The sequence below is a fragment of the Carassius carassius genome, chromosome 28 (genome assembly GCF_963082965.1).
Source record: "Carassius carassius chromosome 28, fCarCar2.1, whole genome shotgun sequence".
NCBI lineage: Eukaryota > Metazoa > Chordata > Actinopteri > Cypriniformes > Cyprinidae > Carassius > Carassius carassius.
This window is the reverse complement of record NC_081782.1, coordinates 17,982,603-18,002,041: the sequence shown is the minus strand read 5'-3', so window position 1 is coordinate 18,002,041 and position 19,439 is coordinate 17,982,603. Positions and strand designations below refer to the sequence as shown.

At 42.6% G+C, this 19,439-nt stretch overlaps 6 non-coding genes across 6 annotated transcripts; all 6 read left to right on the top strand.

Moving 5' to 3' along the window:
• Positions 1 to 16,059: 16,059 nt before the first annotated feature.
• On the top strand, positions 16,060 to 16,133 carry trnat-cgu (transfer RNA threonine (anticodon CGU)). Its single transcript has one exon. It is a non-coding gene; the product is annotated as a tRNA-Thr (tRNA).
• Positions 16,134 to 16,702: 569 nt separating this feature from the next.
• On the top strand, positions 16,703 to 16,776 carry trnat-ugu (transfer RNA threonine (anticodon UGU)). The gene has a single exon. It is a non-coding gene; the product is annotated as a tRNA-Thr (tRNA).
• A 180-nt stretch (positions 16,777 to 16,956) lies between these two features.
• On the top strand, positions 16,957 to 17,046 carry trnar-ucu (transfer RNA arginine (anticodon UCU)). The gene is given in 2 exon segments: positions 16,957 to 16,993; positions 17,011 to 17,046. It is a non-coding gene; the product is annotated as a tRNA-Arg (tRNA).
• A 338-nt stretch (positions 17,047 to 17,384) lies between these two features.
• trnat-ugu (transfer RNA threonine (anticodon UGU)) lies at positions 17,385 to 17,458 on the top strand. The gene has a single exon. It is a non-coding gene; the product is annotated as a tRNA-Thr (tRNA).
• Positions 17,459 to 17,638: 180 nt separating this feature from the next.
• Positions 17,639 to 17,728, top strand: trnar-ucu (transfer RNA arginine (anticodon UCU)). Its single transcript is given in 2 exon segments — positions 17,639 to 17,675; positions 17,693 to 17,728. It is a non-coding gene; the product is annotated as a tRNA-Arg (tRNA).
• A 115-nt stretch (positions 17,729 to 17,843) lies between these two features.
• trnat-agu (transfer RNA threonine (anticodon AGU)) lies at positions 17,844 to 17,917 on the top strand. Its single transcript has one exon. It is a non-coding gene; the product is annotated as a tRNA-Thr (tRNA).
• Positions 17,918 to 19,439: the final 1,522 nt, after the last annotated feature.

The window sequence follows — 19,439 nt, the reverse complement described above, 5'->3', positions numbered from 1 at the left end:
TGTCACGGAGACGAACCCCGTGATTCCCTCTGATGGCCAGCAGAGGGCACCCTCACCTGAATACTGACACACACGCATCCATTCACTCACTTACACTGACAACACTACATTTCCCATAAGCCCCGTCCTTGGACTCTGATCACCTGCACAGGTGCCAATCATCAACATATCATTATATGTGCATATAAGCTGGACTTTCACAGTAGTTTGACGCGAAGTCTTGATTTGCTGTTTCTGTCATTTCTGAGCGTTATTACCCGTGTTTGATTTTCTGTTACCGATTCTGTCTGTTATCTCCTGCGTACCTTTGCTGCCTGCCTACCGACCCCTTGCTTGTTACTGGATTTTGATTCTCTGTTCTTCCCACGCTGTTGATATTGCTGGTTTCGACCATTGCATGTACGACTACGAGTCTTTACAATAAAGCCTGCATTATGGATCCCATGTCGTGTTCTGGATCATTACAGAAGACTTGGCCACAACAAGATCCGGCGGCTTTTGAAGGTCTTCACACCACCTTGGCGGCCCAAGCCAGTCAGATTGCGGCCAATCAGTTTCAGCTGAATCGACTGACATCGATCACAGAGGAACTCGTCAAGACCATGCAGAATCTCCACACAGCTCCCGCCGCCACACCAACGCCGAAGGTATCCGCCATTGCCCACGCGGCAGGAACGCCATCTCAGGCCACTCCCCGTCTTGCTTTCCTGGATAAATACAACGGTGACGCCAGCAAGTGTAAGGGATTTCTATTACAATGCTCTCTGTTTGTGGAACAGCAGCCCTCACTGTATACTACGGATACTGGGAAGATCGCCTTTGTTTGTTCATTATTGACTGAGAAATCACTAGAATGGTTTACGTCCGTGTGGGGTTCCTATGGATCTGCATTTACCTCCTTTCAGGATTTCCTACAACAGTTCCGGGCAGTTTTCGATCATCCTAAGGAGGGAAAAGGAGCTGGAGATCGCTTATTGGAGTTGTCACAAGGCAGAATGACGGCGGCGGATTATGCTCTACGATTTCGCACTCTGGCTGCACAAACTAACTGGGTGAGCTACACATTAAAAGTACTCTTCCGCAAGGGGCTCAATTATGATCTGCAAATGGAACTAGCATGCAGAGACGAGGGCAGAGATCTCAGCAGCTTCATCGAACTGACCATATCCATTGATAATCTGCAACGTGCCCGGCGACCCAACTCCCGTCGCACTGAGCATTCAGCACCCTTGCCCTCTCAGGAATCTACTGAACCCATGCAGGTCAATACTTACCACTTATCTACGGAGGAAAGAGATCGACGTATGTCCAATAGGTTATGCATGTATTGTGGACTGCCTGGCCATCAACGCAACCACTGCCCCACTCGTACCTCTACCTTCTCCCAACGCTCGGTGAGTACTCCTCTCACTTCCATGTGTGAAACCCAGAGTGTAAGCATTCCCGTTGAGTTTTGGATTAACAACAGACAAGTTATCACCTCTGCCTTACTCGATTCCGGGGCTGCAGGCAATTTCATTTCTGAAGAGTTTGCTCAGAGGTGTAACATTCAACTCATTCCATGCTCTACCTCTCTCTCAGTGGAGACAATAGATGGTCGTCCACTGGGTTCAGGATCCATCACTCACCTCACCCGCAAAGTCATAATGGCGGCTGGCTTACTGCACAAGGAGAGAATCCAATTCTACATCCTTCCCACATCTCACACATCCGTGATTCTTGGATTACCCAGGCTATGTCTGCATAACCCCCAGATCTCATGGAGAGAGGGTCAAGTGGTGAAGTGGAGCAATTACTGTCAACAGAACTGTCTTTCCCTGGTCAAACCTATTCCTGTCTGTTCCGTGTCACTTACCTCCGTTCAAGAGTCCATTCCCGATCTACCAGAGGAATATGCAGATCTTCTGGAGGCCTTCAGTAAGAAACAAGCCAACACCTTACCTCCTCATCGCAAAGATGACTGTGCCATCGATCTTCTGCCAGGGCATTCTCCTCCAAAGGGTCGCATCTTCCCACTGTCTCAACCAGAGTCAGACGCCATGAATGATTACATCAAGGAAGAGCTCCAGAAAGGGTTCATCAGACCATCCACATCCCCTGCTTCATCCGGGTTCTTCTTTGTAAAAAACAAGGATGGTGGCCTCCGTCCCTGCATCGATTATCATGGACTAAATGAAATGATGGTAAAATTCTGATACCCGCTTCCGTTGGTTCCTTCAGCCCTCGAACAACTTCGCACCGCCCAATACTACACCAAACTGGACCTGAGGTGCGCCTATAATCTCATTCGCATCAGGGAGGGAGATGAATGGAAGACCGCGTTCTCCACTACCACTGGACACTATGAGTATTTTGTGATGCCGTTCGGACTGGCTAATAGTCCATCTGTATTTCAATCATTTATTAACGAGGTTTTCAGAGACATGCTGAACATATCTGTGATCGTATACTTCGATGATATCCTGATCTTCTCTAACACCCTTCCTGAACACATACAACACGTCCGAGCAGTTCTCCAACGCCTCATTCAATACCAGTTGTACGACAAGGCTGAGAAATGCGAATTCCATACAACTTCCACCACTTTCCTAGGGTACATCATCAGTCCAGGAGGAGTAGCCATGGACGAGAAGAAGGTCAACGCCATGCTCAACTGGCCTGAACCCACAACCCTCAAGGAACTGCAACGATTTCTGGGATTCGCAAACTTTTATAGAAGATTCATTAGGAACTTCAGCACTGTTGTCGCCCCGCTCACCTCACTGGTCAAGAAGGGAACTCATCGACTCCAATGGTCAGATTCCACTCACAAAGCTTTCCAAACCCTGAAACAACGATTTAGTAACGCGCCCATCCTCTGTCACCCTGACCCCTCATTGCCTTTCATTGTCGAGGTGGACACATCCAACACAGGCAAAATGAGCTATCCTGTCATAACGCCCAGAGCCTGCCGCTAAACTTCATCCATGTGCCTTCTATTCTAGGAAACTCAACTCGGCAGAGCGCAACTACAGTGTGGGGGATCAGGAACTTCTTGCCATGAAGGCAGCCTTTGAGGAGTGGAGGCACTGGCTAGAGGGAGCCACACATCCGTTCACTGTACTAACGGATCACAAGAACCTGGAGTACTTACGCACCGGCAAACGCCTGAATCCCCGTCAAGCTAGATGGTCTCTGTTCTTCACAAGATTCGACTTCTCGGTAACTTACCGACCCGGCTCCAAGAACACTAAGGCAGATGCTCTGTCACGTCAGTTCGAGGAGGAGAACATTCAACCTGCTACAGAACCCATCTTACTGTTCCATGTGGTGGTTGCTCCCATTCAATGGGATATCATGACTCTGCTCCAACAATACAGGGAGCAGAACGAGAGCCCAGTAGCCTGTCCAGCCGATAGAATCTTCGTTCCTGAAAATCTTCATGACCAGGTCATCAGCCAAGTTCACTGCCATCATCATCCGGTCACCCAGGTATCACTGCCACCATCAATCAACTGGAGAACCGCTTCTGGTGGGAATCACTGCACAAGGACACAGCTACTTACATACAGCAATGCAATAACTGTAATATTAACAAAGCATCTAAACAATCTCCCGCCTGAACAATGTTCAGGGCTTTGAATAATGTCAGCCTCACCTCTCGGTATCACCCTCAAGCGAACGGACAGGTAGAGAGGCTCAACCAAGAGCTAAACCGTTTCCTCAGAGCTCATTGCAACCAGAATCAGGACGATTGGGCTCGATACTTACTATGGGCAGAATACGCACAGAACTCCCTTATCAAACCATCTACCGGGCTTACTCCCTTTAAATGTGTACTGGGGTTCCAACCACCAATGTTCCCCTGGTCAGGGGAACCAACGGACGTCCCAGCAGTAAACGACTGGATGGCACGCAGTGAGGAGGTTGGGAATCGGGCTCATGTTCACCTGCAACACGCTGTTAGGAGGCAAAAGGAGCAAGCGGACCGCAGAAGGCGCCCAGGTCACGATTATCAGCCTGGCCAGTGGGTATGGCTTTCAACACGGGATCTCCGGCTCCCGTGCCACAAGTTGAGTCCAAGGTACGTGGGTCCATTCCAAATCACTAGACAAATAACTCCAGTTTCATTCCGGTTAGGACCTCCTAACACATATCGTATTTCTCCTACCTTTCATGTATCCCTGCTCAAGCCCGCTGCTGGTCCCAGAGACGAGGGAGAGGGGAGGTCCCGTGCACAGGCCCCTCAACCCATCATCATAGAGGGCGAGGAGGCGTACCCAGTCCAGGAATTACTCGATTCCAGACGTCGGGGCAGAATTCTACAGTATCTGGTCGACTGGGAGGGGTACGGTCCAGAGGAACGCTCATGGGTAAACTCTGAGGACATCCTAGATCCCAATCTCATCAATGAGTTTCATCTTTTACACCCTGGAAAACCGGCCCCTCGACCCCGTGGTAGACCCCGACGTCGTGGGCCTCCTCGCGCCAGGAGTCGCTCGCAGGGGGGGGGCTCTGTCACGGAGACGAACCCCGTGATACCCTCTGATGGCCAGCAGAGGGCACCCTCACCTGAATACTGACACACACGCATCCATTCACTCACTTACACTGACAACACTACATTTCCCATAAGCCCCGTCCTTGGACTCTGATCACCTGCACAGGTGCCAATCATCAAGACTGTGCATATAAGCTGGACTTTCACAGTAGTTTGACGCAAAGTCTTGATTTGCTGTGTCTGTCATTTCTGAGCGTTATTACCAGTGTTTGATTTCCTGTTACCGATTCTGTCTGGTATCTCCTACATACCTTTGCTGCCTGCCTACCCCTTGCTTGTTACTGGATTTTGATTCTCTGTTCTTCCCACGCTGTTGATATTGCTGGTTCCGACCATTGCCTGTACGACTACGAGTCTTTACAATAAAGCCTGCATTATGGATCCCATGTCGTGTTCTGGATCATTACACTATCTTACTTCCTTTAGTTGTTCCGAATGCTAAAAGTTCTGGAGCTCTAGAAGGAACTCCTGATTTCCAAGAATTTTTCTTATCTATATACCAAATAATAGCACATCTTCCTTTGAATTTACCCATATCTTGGGTTCATTTTGGTTTATGGAAACACTTATATTCTTGTTTATAATCTATGCTATACCATTTTGGAATCACTACTTTTTGTTTTTCAATTTTTATATTTTGACCGATATCTGAATACTGACACCATGATCCCCAGAGTGGTGTAAAGAAATAATCTGTTCATTTAGGATTTCCTAAAATCCTAGGCATTCAGCAATAAAATATGGCCTGGTAAAATCTGTTAAATGACAAAAGTTTCTCCCAAATTGGGCACATTTTCGGTAGTCATATGGATTTGGTATGGCTATTACTTTGTTTAACGGAGATTTGGAGCACAGAAAGCAATTTTCTTTTCCTGTTTCTTTAGCTGTAAAGGCTGCCCATTTATACCATTCATTATTTTGGGCTGTATCCCATAATGCATCAATTTGACTAATGTCTTCATCACCTTGAACATCATAATCAATGTCTCTACGATTTTTGATTATCATTGGTTCTGTTGAGTTGATAACATTATCACTTTTGTTCAAAGGTTGAAAAGTCAATTGAAGGGAAGTCAGGTTGCTTTCTATTGGTTGAGTTTGAGTCTGCATTATGAGATGCATTAGACATAGGATGGTCTTCAGACATGTTGTCAGACTTATTCTCTGTCCTCTCCAGTTTGTCTGACAGGAGGAAAGAAGCTCCTTGTGTATCTTTTGGTGAGCTCTCGTCAGCTTGCACTTCATCATGTGTCTCTGATTTTTCCTCATTGCTCTCTCCTGCATTGTCTGGTTGTCTGTTTTCCTTTCTTTCTGCCTTTCCTGTGGAAACTCTAGTACAGTGGTTTGGATGATACCAGGTTGTGCTTCTCTCCACTTGGACTGCTGTTGGAGTAGCTCTCACCACTGTGTAGGGTCCTTCTCTCCTGGGCTCATTCCATTTTCTCCGGAATACCCTCAGATAAACTTGGTCCCCTGGAACAACTGGACAGGCAGTCTCCAATTCCTCTCTGGGCTCTTTTCTTTTTTCCTGTAAATAGATAGCTTTATGTATGGCAGTTAATTTCTTCATATAAGAGCGAAGTTCCATTTGTAATTGTTCTAGAGGTGGTCCTTTATAGGGACCTCTACAATATGGCACAGGCATGGGTCGACCCGTAAGCATTTCATGGGTGTTAAGTGCGTGTTCCTGTTAGTTTGCATGCGATAGCTCATTAGTGCGAGCGGTAATGCATCAATCCAGTTAAGTTTAGTACTTTCACATATTTTGTTTATTTTGGCCTTGATAACTCCATTTACCCTCTCCACTGACCCTTGTGTTTGAGGTCTATAAACGCATCCTAGACTCTGTTTTATCCTTAATTGTTGCAATACTTGTTTCACAGTTTTTTGTATGAATGCCGACCCATTATCTGAACTTATTTCTGAAGGAATTCCAAATCTAGGAATTACCTCTCTTGTTAGAAATATAATTACCTTTCCTGCTTCTAGATCTGCGGATGGTACCGCCTCCACCCATCTGCTAAATCTGTCTATGATAACAAGCATGTATCTTTTGCCTTGTACATGCTTTATCATATCCACATAATCGCATACAAGATGTTTAAAGGGGCCTTCAGGTGTTGGAATATGGCCTATTGGTGTCACTATGCCTTTTCTTACATTGTATTTAGCACATACTTCACATGTGGACAAAAATTCATCCACCATTGCATATAAATAAGGAGACCAATATCCTTGCTGTTTAATTTTTCTTACTACTTCTCCCCTTGCACAATGGTCAAAACCATGTGCATCTGTAATAAGAATATTCAACAGTGAAGTAGGTGCAACAATGTGTCCTTCATGTGTACGCCAGATCTCCTGTGAGTCTTTTTTAGCTCCCCTTTGATGCCACATTGATTGTTCATAGGGGCCTGCTTGTTGTTGAATTCGAATAATGTCACCCAATTGATGATGACGTTCGATAAGTACAACAGGTGCTAATACTGCTACTTGACACCCTGAAGCTTTTTTAGCTTCTAAATCTGCTGCATTGTTTCCTTTAATGACATAGTCATTTCCCTTCTTGTGTGCTTGACATTTGATTATTGCTAGTCGTTTCGGTAGCATCATAGCAGAAATCAATTGCCCTATTTGTTCACTATGTTGGATGGGAGTCCCATCACTCTTTTTGAAACCTCTTTGTTTCCACACTGCTCCGAATAGATGACATACACCATGAGCATATGCTGAATCTGTAAAAATGTTAACAGTTTGTCCTTTTGCTAACTGACATGCAGTTGTGAGAGCTTTTAATTCTGCTAATTGAGCAGAGCAAGGCTGTACACAATGTTGTGATATTACAGATTCATATTCTTTTTTGTTTATCTTCACTAATGAATATCCTGTATGATTTCCTTCGTGATCTCTAAAGCTAGAACCATCTACGAAGTAAGTAACTTCTGTTTCAGAAATAGGTATTGATTCAAGATCTGGTCGTAATCTAGTAAATGACTCATTCACCAAGGACTCATTCACACACTCATGAGGTTCTCCTTCGAAAGCCAAAGGAATTAATTCAGCTGGATTAACTGTCTGGCATCTCTTAATGGTAACATCTGGATATGTGAGTAATGAGGAATAGGCTAGAATTCGAGCTTGTGTCAGAACAAATTTCCCTTGTTCTATTAATTCCACAACTTTGTGATGGGTATATATAGTTACTGGGTACCCCATAGTTAATGTGGATGCTTTTTCATAAGCATAATACACTGCAGCTAAACCCTGTTGGTAACATGGTGGGTATCCCTGGGCTACATTGTCTAACTTTGTGCTGTAATATACTATAGGCTGTTTTTTCAATACAGCTGATGCATAACCATCAACTCTATTTGCCACATATAGATGAAACATTTTATCATATTCTGCCATTCCCAGGGCAGGGGCCTGTTGTAATTCTTTTTTTATTGCTTCAAATGCTAGTAAGGCATCTGTGTTCCATTTTAATGGATTGCTTAAATGTTGTAATCCTGCTTGTTTCATCATTTCTTTCAAAGGCCCTGTCTTTACTGCATAGTCTTCTATCCAGTCGGCACTAAAGCCAGTCATTCCTAGAAAAGTCATCATTTGTCCTACTGTCTGAGGTAACGGTGTTTTACTTATACCTTCTAATTGAGCTGGAGCTATAACTCTGGTGCCAAATGCAATTAATCTTCCCAAGTATTCCACTTGAGGCTGGCAATACTGCAATTTGTTTTTAGACACCTTGTGTCCTCCTTGTGCTAATTTTGTCAACACCTTAATTGAATCTTTGTGACATTGTTCTAGTGAGGTAGAACAGATAATTAAATCATCCATGTATTGTAATAGTGTACCGTCTATTACGAGGTCTTCTAAATCAGCCTTAAGAATCTTGTTGAATATATGTGGTGAATGTTTATATCCCTGAGGAATTCTAGAATATGTATATTGTTTATTTGCATATGTAAATGCAAATAGATACCTACTGTCTTCTGCAAGCGGTACACTGAAGTAGGCAGAGCAAAGATCAATTACAGTAAAGTATTTGGCATCAGGAGGGACATTTGTCAGTAAAGTGTGTGGGTTTGGTACATCAGCTGGCATATCTTCCGTTGTTTCATTTATTGTTCGTAAATCATGAACAAGTCGCCATCTGTTTTTGTCTGATTTGATTACAGGCATAATTGGAGTGTTACAGTAACTAGTAGTTTCTATCAATACTCCTGCCTTCACTAAGCCTTCAATTGTGTCCTTTATTCCTGCTTCAGCACCTGCCCATAAAGGATATTGTGCTTTTCTAGGTAGACGTGCATTCGGTTTAAGTTGAACTCTTACTGGATTTGCTGATTTTATTAATCCAATATCTGTGTCATGTTGAGACCATAGTTCAGTTGGTACCCGACACTCTATTTCCTTAAATAATTCAGTCTCAGTTGTGTTTATTAAATCTGATGCTGTAGTCATCTGTGTCACTTTCTTTTGACCGATAACTACTTCCTGTGGAATTCCCAGCAAACTGGTTGCACACAAAATTTTGATATAATTTTTGTCAGCTGAATGAAAAATTAATGGGTTTTCTGTTGATTCCCATTTGCTTTGTTCTGCCCTTTTCATCATTGGTCCTAAATCTTTTGCTTCCCAACTTTTTCCTACATATACTGCAATATGCGGGACAGAGTTATTTACATTGAACCATTTTTTGACAAATTCACCTTCTGGTATGTTTAAAGCTGCTCCCTGTTTACCTATGATGATGTACTGGGAGACTATCTCAATCCGCTGTCCTTTTGTTTCTTTTTGCCATTTCTGTTCTATATTTTCATCCCTTTCTTGATCATACATCATTGTGCAATGAAATTCGGACTTTGATAGCTGTGCTTCAGGTATCTGTGCTTCAATAAACTTTCCCCATTTATTGACTGTCTGTCTCACATCTTGTTCTATCTGTCCTATCCAATAAACATTTGCTTTTGGCTCTGCAACCATCATTTGTGTTTCTGTTCCTATTGCATCAATATATATTCCTTCTGGAGAACACCAAATTTGTAGTCCTAATTTACATAATGCATCTCTTCCTAACAAATTAATAGGAGTTTGATTGGATACCAGAATGGGCATTGTTATACTTTGATCTTTTGTTTGTAGACACACTGGAGCTGTTATGGGAATTAATTGCATTTTTTCCGAGAATCCTATTGTCTTTGCAAATTTTCCAGACAAGGGGAGATGTGAAGCATATTTCAAATTAGCGCCCATATCAATCATCATCGGAGTATCTTATCTCCCTCTATTTTAATCTGCATAATAGGCTCTTGATCAGCTTTTGTTGGTAAAATTGGAAGCTGACTCTCCCCTTTAGGATTCTCTGGGCACCCCTAATAGCCTGGATTGGGACCTCCTCATGGGTTTACTGGGCTCTGGTTAGGCTCACCTCCCTTCCACCATGGGGTTGCTTTGGCCATGGACAAGTTGGACAGTCAGTTTTATTGTGCCCGGGCTGTCCACAGCCCCAGCACAAACCTGGAGGCCTGCCTCTGCCTCTGCCTCTCTGGCCTTGCTGTATGTGTTTTTTTCTCCATCCCATTTGTCTGGGCTGTTGAGTATAAACATTTATTATGGGCACAGAGTTCAAGTGTTCATTTGGAGGGACTGCTGTAAGTGGGCTTGACTGAAGAGTTGGTTGTGGAGCAATTACTGGAGGCATTATAGTCATTTGTTCTGCTGCTGCATTTGTTACTGAAGCTTGAATATTTTTCTTATTTTTCTTTGTGAGTTCTTCAAGCTGTAATTGAGTTAGTTTACGTTGTAACTCTTTCTCTTGACTTTTGAGTTTTTGTTCATTTTTTCTGTGTTGTTCCACTGCATGAGACACATGGTCACAAAACTCTTTGTGTGTTTTAGAAGTTAAACCGACCACATCCCCCAGCTTGCTTTTTACCGCTGGCGGCATAGCATCGATCACAGCTTGTCTAAACAATGTTGCCATTAACAGTGGTGGACGAAGTACACAAATCAAGTACTTGACTAAAAGTACAGATACGTATAGTAAAATATTACTCCAGTAAAAGTAAAAGTACTCCTTTTTCAATTTTACTCAAGTGAAAGTACAAAAGTATTGCATTTTTTATGTACTTATATAAAAAAGTACTGAAAGATAGATGTTTGCAATTGTATATAGGCTACCTAATTAAATTTTATATTAGCACATAATTTTTTTTATAATCCTACTGTTCAAAATACCTGGGATTGTTTCCAAAATAACCACTATATGGAGTCAAGATATATTTTTGTTGTTGATATGGACTACGTTGATGAGAGTAATGTTCACTGTGAAGCTTACACTGTGATTTACCTGAGAGAAAGCAGAGATGACCATCAGATTTTCACCAGTAAGAACAAAGTATTTTAAAGTTTGTTGTTTTACAGAACATCACAGTTATATATGACATGATAATAAGGCCTGAAGTTAGGAAGAACATTTTAAGGAAAATATAATAATATTTTCATAATGATTTTTTCCTTCTCAAACCTTGTCTGTGGTGTAAAACAGCCCTGGCCAAACGGGGTGCATCTCTTCCCACTTTGATAATTACTGTAGTTACCATGTTCTGAACATCACATCCTTTATTTTCTCCCCAGATGTTATCTATATATATATATAGGTGTTTGAATAAAAATATTTGGACATTATTTATAAAAATTACCTCAAGTTAGCACCAGCAAGCTTGTTAGCTAGACAGTTAGCATCAGCTAACAATATTTACTTATTTTCAGTACGATTATGAATAAACATTCATGTCTGTCTACTCGTCTAGTTAATCCAAACAATATAACGTTACTGTTGATAAACAATATAAAAACAGACGTCACATAGGACACTGTAGCATTTTAATAAAACTGTTAATATTACCGCAGCGGGGAATTTGAACATGCATGAGTTATTTTATTTAATCTGTGTTAGTTTAATGGTTTTTTTTTGTTATTTTTTTTTATTTTATTTTTTTTTACCTAAAACACAGAGATGATTGATGGGTCTGCATTCAAGCATTTCAGTGGGCTTAAATAGATCACTCTTTACAGCGGATTTAGTTCCCAAACAACTGACAATTTTGACCTAAATATGATTTTCAGTTACAATAATTAATCCTAAATTTCGACATTAATAACTTACTTTTAGCAACATCCATGGCCGTAGCTGGGGTCAGGGGTATTTGCTATCGCTTGTAAAACGGTTATAAAATATGACAAGAACTTATAGTTAAACTGTGTCAGAACAAATTAGTCTTGATAATGTCATAACTTTGATAGAAATTTATTTAATGGATTACAATCAACCAAAACTACAGACAACTGTTACAATATTTATACAACTATCAATACTTTGTTGACCAATTACCGAGCAATGCTTCATTTTGTTCAGACTGTGGTGTGAAAAGGTTGCATTAGCAATTCAGAAAAAAACATTAGCAATGCATGGTGCTTTATAAGGTGCTGAATAATTTTTGGTCCCAATTTTATATATAGATAGAGAGATAAAACATTTATATCTATCTATTTCACTAGTAGTTCACTGTATGAAGATTCTTTGGGTATAATATGTCACAGTTTGCTAATACTCACTTACATAAATGCATTAGTGTCCTTTACCTACTAGTAAAATATACATATCAAAAATTATATCTGGAGTCTGAATATTTTTTGGTTTGACTGTGCATACATTTTTGTTAAAACTACAAAGTAATGCAGTCAAGAGCAGTGAGTGAATTTTCTTTCATTTTCTTGGATTAACATTACAGCAGCTAGTAGCTAAATTAGGCGCGGTCACTTTAAGAGACGATGAACGCATCTTTTTCCTAAACTGTTTACTTTCCCTTAAAAAATAACTGACAAATAACTGAAAAAAAATAAAACAGATTTTTCGAGCATACTTTCCAAGGCGGGTATTTTGACATATTTTGTATGTATTTGTCGGCACAAGAGCAAAAAGAAGCAGTTTCGGTGTTCAAGTGTTTTGAGAGACGCCTCTCTCTGCGTGAGCCCTGAACACCAGAACAGCGCGAGAACTGAATTGGGCTCTTTCACGTCTTTTTGTTTTGTTCAAACTGCGATTTGTATTTGTTCGTTCAGGTGCAGGAGGGACTTCGAGGAGAACTTCGCAGAAGAGAGCTCGGTTCGCACCGAACACAGCGCGCGAGTAACCAGCTACTCTGTTCAGCTTTTTCGTGTCTTGTGTTTGGATGCTTTAATGTTTAAATCGACAAGTGGTCATTTAAATACACGTGAAAATGATAAGCTTTCATGACGACGCGCAGCAGTGGCCCGTCAACTGTACTGACTGAGCATCTCCCGGTTCTTACTTTTGGAGACTCGCACTAAACGGTTCATTTGAACCAGTGAGTGGTCGACTCCTGACAGCTGTCCACCACTGGCCATTAATGGGTCTCCCTCGGGATCCCCCTCAGTTTCTTGTTTCCACCTTTTCAGCTGTTTCTGAACATAAGTGGTTGGATTTTCTGTGTCCCCCACCTCTTCTCCCTTCAGTGATTTAGGATTCAGTCTGATCGGATACTCCGCACCCAATGCCTCCCATACTGCTGGGCGGAATGCATCGAAAACAATCCCATCCATATTGTGAGAGTTCACTGCTCTGTTTAGAGTCGTTGTATGAAGAATTTCATCCATCTTTGTCCCTCCAATAATTTTAGCCAGCAGAGCTTTAACATCACCCACTGACAATAGCTTTCCCATTGTTTCCTCCTCAAACATTCTAATCCATTTACCCGCCCCCTCATGAATATCAGGAAGGCGAGTGACAAGCCCCTCGAGGTCCTGTGAAGCCCAGGGGACATACTGTCCCTGCTCACCCTTGATTAAAATTGGGAGCTGTGCGGCCAGTGGTCTAAGTGTCCCTTTTTCTCTGCCCTGTTCCCATTTACCGTTATCAAATAACTCCTCTGCCCTATTTTCATCCTCACTACCATAGAACAACTTACTCTTTCCTCTCTCCAACTTATTTACCTCTTGTATCTTTTTCCCTGATTCTCTAATTTTCTCTTCCATTTCTTCTTCCATAGCTTGTACTTGTGCTACAATATCTCTATCTTTCCTCCTCTTTTTTTCTAATCCTTCCTCAAACCAGGTTTTATCTTCCTGATTAGCTTTCATTTTTTCTAATGCTGTACGTGCTTGCCTGTAACAATCAAGATGCAAACTTTCTACACTTTCCTTTCTGGGTTGCATCTGCGTTTTTACAGCTGGTCCTCTCTATCATCCATCTCTATCTGCCCTTCTAACTCTAGTTCTCCTGTTACTTTCACTGTTCCCTTGAGTATTGGGAACTCTCCTTGTACTGGCAAATAGGGGGGAGGCTCTGAAAATAACTTTTCTTTTCTCATGTTATCTTTCTCTGCCCCCTTCAGGATTTTCCTAGCCTGTTTAATACTCCTCAACATATCCTCACCTTCTTTTTTAAACAGGGCAATTACTTCTTTCTCTTTTTCCCTCTTTGTTTCTCTTTTTTCTCTTTTCATATTGATGCTTTTAGTTTTATAGTTTTTTATCAGAGTTTATCAGGCCATTTTGTCATCATATTTTTTGTTCTCTTCTGCCATTTTTTTTAGATTTTGTTTATTTGCTCTTTACACAGTGGATATTTTAATCCAATTATTTCCACTGGTGTGGCTGCCATATCTTTATTTATATTATTACCATCAAAAATCAACTGTTTAGTTTTATATAGTAACTTGGTTACAATCTCTTCTTTTCCTTTCACTTAATTTAACTACTTTTTACCAATTGCATCCTTATTTTTATTCTTTACTATGTGTCATACCTCCTTGAATTTAGTTTTTTATTTTGTCTGATACATTTACACCTTTTTATATTATTTGACTGTCTATTTTATTTGCTCTATTTTATTATCACTTTCTAACAATAATTCTTCTTATTTTTTATTTTTATTTTTTTTTACTTCTCTTTCCTTTTTTGTACACCCATGTAATACAACTTTAATGTAGACACTTCATCCCTTGCTCCCACTCCCACTGCACTGGGCTCAGAGAATTTTCTCCCCTTTCACACAAACATCCAAAATGCAAAAAGCCTATTATAGATCTTGATTCAAACTTTATTGATACTATTTTCCTAAACTCATTCACACTTTCTACACTCTTTATTGAGCCAGAGTGCTTATTCGTGCATACTTTTTCCCTTTATCTAAGGGATAATCAGTCATTAATTGTCCTTTTATTATCAAGGCTCATCATACATTCATCCCTCTCAAGTGGATACTCGTTGAGTCCAATTCTGCCAGGCCCCACTAAAGGGACGGTCCAGGAACGGTGCTCAACTTTTACCCACCCAATACGGAATTTATTTGTTCATACATTCATCATCGTTCACACATTCATTCGTCCGGACACAGTTACATACACACAACAAAACACCGCTCTTCCCTAGAGCGTCCTTAAGGGCCCACCCGTTCTGACCTTTGAGACAGTGACCTTTCACTTTATTCTTCTTTATTCTTTCCTCGCGATTCCTTAACTAATCTGCTTCTCCGTTTATTACTGTCCTACACCATCTTTGTTTTAAATTAAGGTTACCTTCCAAGGCTTTCCTATTAATAAACCAAATATTTGCATGCAGTTATTTCTTCTGGAGTAAAACCCCCCTTTTTTTAATTTAGATATCCTATTATTTTTCTGAATTTGGAAGAGCAGATTTTAAGTGTCCTTACCACTCAGAACTGACCTCAACCAACACAAACAAATTTTATAGGCAAAAATGCTTACCTTATTTTATGGTGGCCACCCGGTTGTGTTGATCATCGGTCAGCTCAAAAGCGGTTGTCCACTCTGCTGTTCTTTTCCAGTCCCATCTGGGGTGCCAAATCTGTGGTGTCATCTACCGGTTCTCAGAAGAATCACACTCAGTCAGGGGTTTTCTCTCAGAAGAAAAGATTTTATTTTATGGAAAGCAAAGCCGAGAGTCCTTGCAAGGAAATCTCTCGAATGTTATTTGGTATCTCCTTATATACACTATATGGGGCGGTTCCACATAGTCAAACTTTTCCTTATGATTACAATTTTAATACCTCCCTAGAGAGGAGAGGCCCCCTGCTTGATTTATTCTAAAGAAAGGCCCTGTATGTATGTCTGACCATATGTTTCTCATCAGTTTTGTACATTCCAGCACGTAGGCAACATTCTATTACCTATAAGATTATAATGGAGTAATAACTAGCAACAAAAATGGCTAGAATCACATTGATTATATACTTGATTAATTTAAATCTTGCTTATAAAAATCTTCCACACGGTGTGAGGCCATATGAAGTTTGTGGGTTGGAGTCAAAACAGATTGGTGACTTCTGGCCTTTCGTTTATCATTAAATTGCACGCTTATGCCCTCGGGCAACAGAAAGTTGTGAGAAATCTCATAAGCTGACCAGCCCGTGGACCTTTGTCCTCACCGCTGGATGTTTTGATCAACTTACTCACCCTTCTAGTGCTCTGCTTGGTGCCGTGGCTTAGTTGGTTAAAGCATCTGTCTCGTAAACAGGAGATCCTGGGTTCAAATCCCAGCTGTGCCTCAAGCATGTACTTTTCTGAGATCGGACTGCAAACAGGGATAGCAAAGGCAGCAGGCGATTCAATTTCCAAACCAGATCCTGATAATGCTGACGCTCTTTTGAACAGGTCAACAGTTGCTGATAGGCTCTGTGGCACAATAGATAGCAAACTGGACTTCTAGACTGCCAGATGAGGCCATTCAAAGGTTAACTAATGGCACTTGGCCAACAAACCCAGAGGCTAGCTGGCCACCCCGAATCAGTTGTTAAAAAAACTATTTTAGGCTGTGCAGAGCCTGGCCGTTGGCCTCTTATCTGGATGCTTTAATCCTCTAAGTGCCACTCCCTGAGAGAGTGTGTGCAGGTTGGCGCCGTGGCTTAGTTGGTTAAAGCTTGTGTAGTGAATAGGACATACTGAATTCAAATCCCAGCACTGTCTTTGCTGGTAATCAAACACCACCTTGGGTTGTGTGGTTTTGCTTTGCGCAATCAGGCGGTACAGAGGAGCGTCAGAGCAGCATGCGATTTCATTTGCCAACCACCCCTCAGCAGCTGCCGAAGAATTCTGACCCAAGTCAGCAATGCAGCAGGGTGCCGTGGCTTAGCAGGTCAAAGCACTTGTCTTGTAAACAGGAGATCCTGGGTTCGATTCCCAGCGGTGCCTTTTAACAGGTGGCTCTGCTCTGTGGGTTCTTTCTTGGAAAGGAAGCCCTTACAGATCCTCCACTTTTCCAACCACATACCAATTGCGGAGAGACCCACATATCTTGTCCTTGCCGCTCCCCAAATGCCTGAACTCAATTTAACGGACTGGCACAAGCCAGGAAAAAAAACCTCCACACATGGCTCTGTGGCGCAATGGATAGCGCATTGGATTTCTAGACTGCCAGATAAGGCCATTCAAAGATTGTGGGTTCGAGTCCCACCAGAGTCGTTACTTTTGGCATTCTGTTAATGGCGCTTGGCCAACAAACACATATGCTCTCAGGCCACCCCTCCAGAGTTATAAAACTCTTAAGTCTCACTTTCTTACCAGGTACATGCAAGTTGGTGCCGTGGCTTAGTTGGTTAACGCGCCTGTCTAGTAAACAGGAGATCCTGCGTTCGAATACCAGCGGTGCCTTTGCTGGAGATCAAGTGCCGCTTGGGTTATGAGGTTTTGCTCTCCGTAAAGGGGGGTGTAGAGGAGTGCTAGAGCAGCATGCAATTTCATTTGCCAACCACCCCTCAGCTGCTGCCGAAGAATTCTGACCCAAGTCAACAATGCAGCAGGGCGCCGTGGCTTAGCAGGTCAAAGCGCTTGTCTTGTAAACAGGAGATCCTGGGTTCGATTCCCAGTGGTGCCTTTTAACAGGTGGCTCTGCTCTGTGGGTTCTTTCTTGGAAAGGAAGCCCTTACAGATCCTTCACTTTTCCAACCACATACCAATTGCAGAGAGACCCACATATCTTGTCCTTCCCGCTCCCCAAATGCCTGAACTCAATTTAACGGACTGGCACAAGCCAGGAAAAAAAAGCTCCACACATGGCTCTGTGGCGCAATGGATAGCGCATTGGATTTCTAGACTGCCAGATAAGGCCATTCAAAGATTGTGGGTTCGAGTCCCACCAGAGTCGTTACTTTTGGCATTCTGTTAATGGCGCTTGGCCAACAAACACATATGCTCTCGGGCCACCCCTCCAGAGTTATAAAACTCTTAAGTCTCACTTTCTTACCAGGTACATGCAAGTTGGTGCTGTGGCTTAGTTGGTCAAAGCGCCTGTCTAGTAAACAGAAGATCCTGGGTTCGAATCCCAGCGGTGCCTTTGCTGGTGATCAAGCGCTGCCTTGGGCTGTGAGATTTTGCTCTCCGTAAAAAGGGGGTGCAGAGGAGTGCTAGAGCAGCATGCAATTTAATTTGCAAACCACCCCTCAGATGCTGCTGAAAAATGCTGCCCAGAGTCATCTCAGCAAAGCAGCGTGGCTCAGCTGGTCAAAGAGCTTGCCTTGCAAACAGGTGATCCTTGGTTTAGGACTGCTGCAAGCCTGGAAGGAGTTACTGCATGTGGCACAGAGTGTAGCACATTGGACTATTAGTGTGCAGTGTGAGTCCATATGAAGTTTGTGGGTTTGAGTCAAAACAGATTGGTGACTTCTGACCTTTCGTTTTTCATTAAATTGCACGCTTATGCCCTCGGGCAACAGAAAGTTGTGAAAAATCTCAAAAGCTGACCAGCCCGTGGACCTTTGTCCTCACTGCTGGATGTTTTGATCAACTTACTCACCCTCCCAGAGCTGTAGTGCTCTGCTTGGTGCCGTGGCTTAGTTGGTTAAAGCATCTGTCTCATAAACTTGCGATCCTGGATTCAAATCCCAGCAGTGGCTTTAGCATCCCTTGTGTGCCTCAAGCATGTGCTTTTCTGAGATCGGACTGCAAACAGGGATAGCAAAGGCAGCAGGTGATTCCATTTCCAAACCAGATCCTGATAATGCTGACACTCTTTTGAACAGGTCAACAGTTGCTGACAGGCTCTGTGGCACAATAGACAGCAAACTGGACTTCTAGTCTGCCAGATGAGGCCATTCAAAGGTTAACTAAGGGCACTTGGCCAACAAACCCAGAGGCTATCTGGCCAGCCCGAATCAGTTGTCAACAAAACTATTTTAGGCTGTGCAGAGCCTGGCCGTTGGCCTCTTATCTGGATGCTTTAATCCTCTAAGTGCCCCTCCCTGAGAGTGTGTGTGCAGGTTGGTGCCGTGGCTTAATTGGTTAAAGCTTGTGTAGAAAATAGGACATACTGAATTCAAATCCCAGCACTGTCTTTGCTGGTAATCAAACACCACCTTGGGTTATGTGGTTTTGCTTTACGCAATCAGGCGTTACAGAAAAGCGTCAGAGCAGCATGCGATTTCATTTGCCAACCACCCCTCAGCTGCTGCCAAAGAATTCTGACCCAAGTCAACAATGCAGCAGGGAGCCGTTTCTTAGCTGGTCAAAGCACTTGTCTTGTAAACAGGAGATCCTGGGTTTGATTCCCAGCGGTGCCTTTTAACAGGTGGCTCTGCTCTGTGGGTTCTTTCTTGGAAAGGAAGTGTTACATCTTCTTCTTCTTCTTTTTTGTTTTATTGGCAACCACACTTAACAGTGCATTACTGCCATCACCCGGTAGCTTGGAGCTTGGATCAGAAACATTCCTAATCCCCCCCCCCCCCCCAAAAAAAAAAAAAAACACTGGCGCTGCGTGTTCAGCTCCTCCAGCTTCCACCCCACTTCCCTTTAACTCCCGCTTCCCATCCGTAACCTTATTTACCTCCAAATCTACTTACCCTGTCTCACACTATACTCAT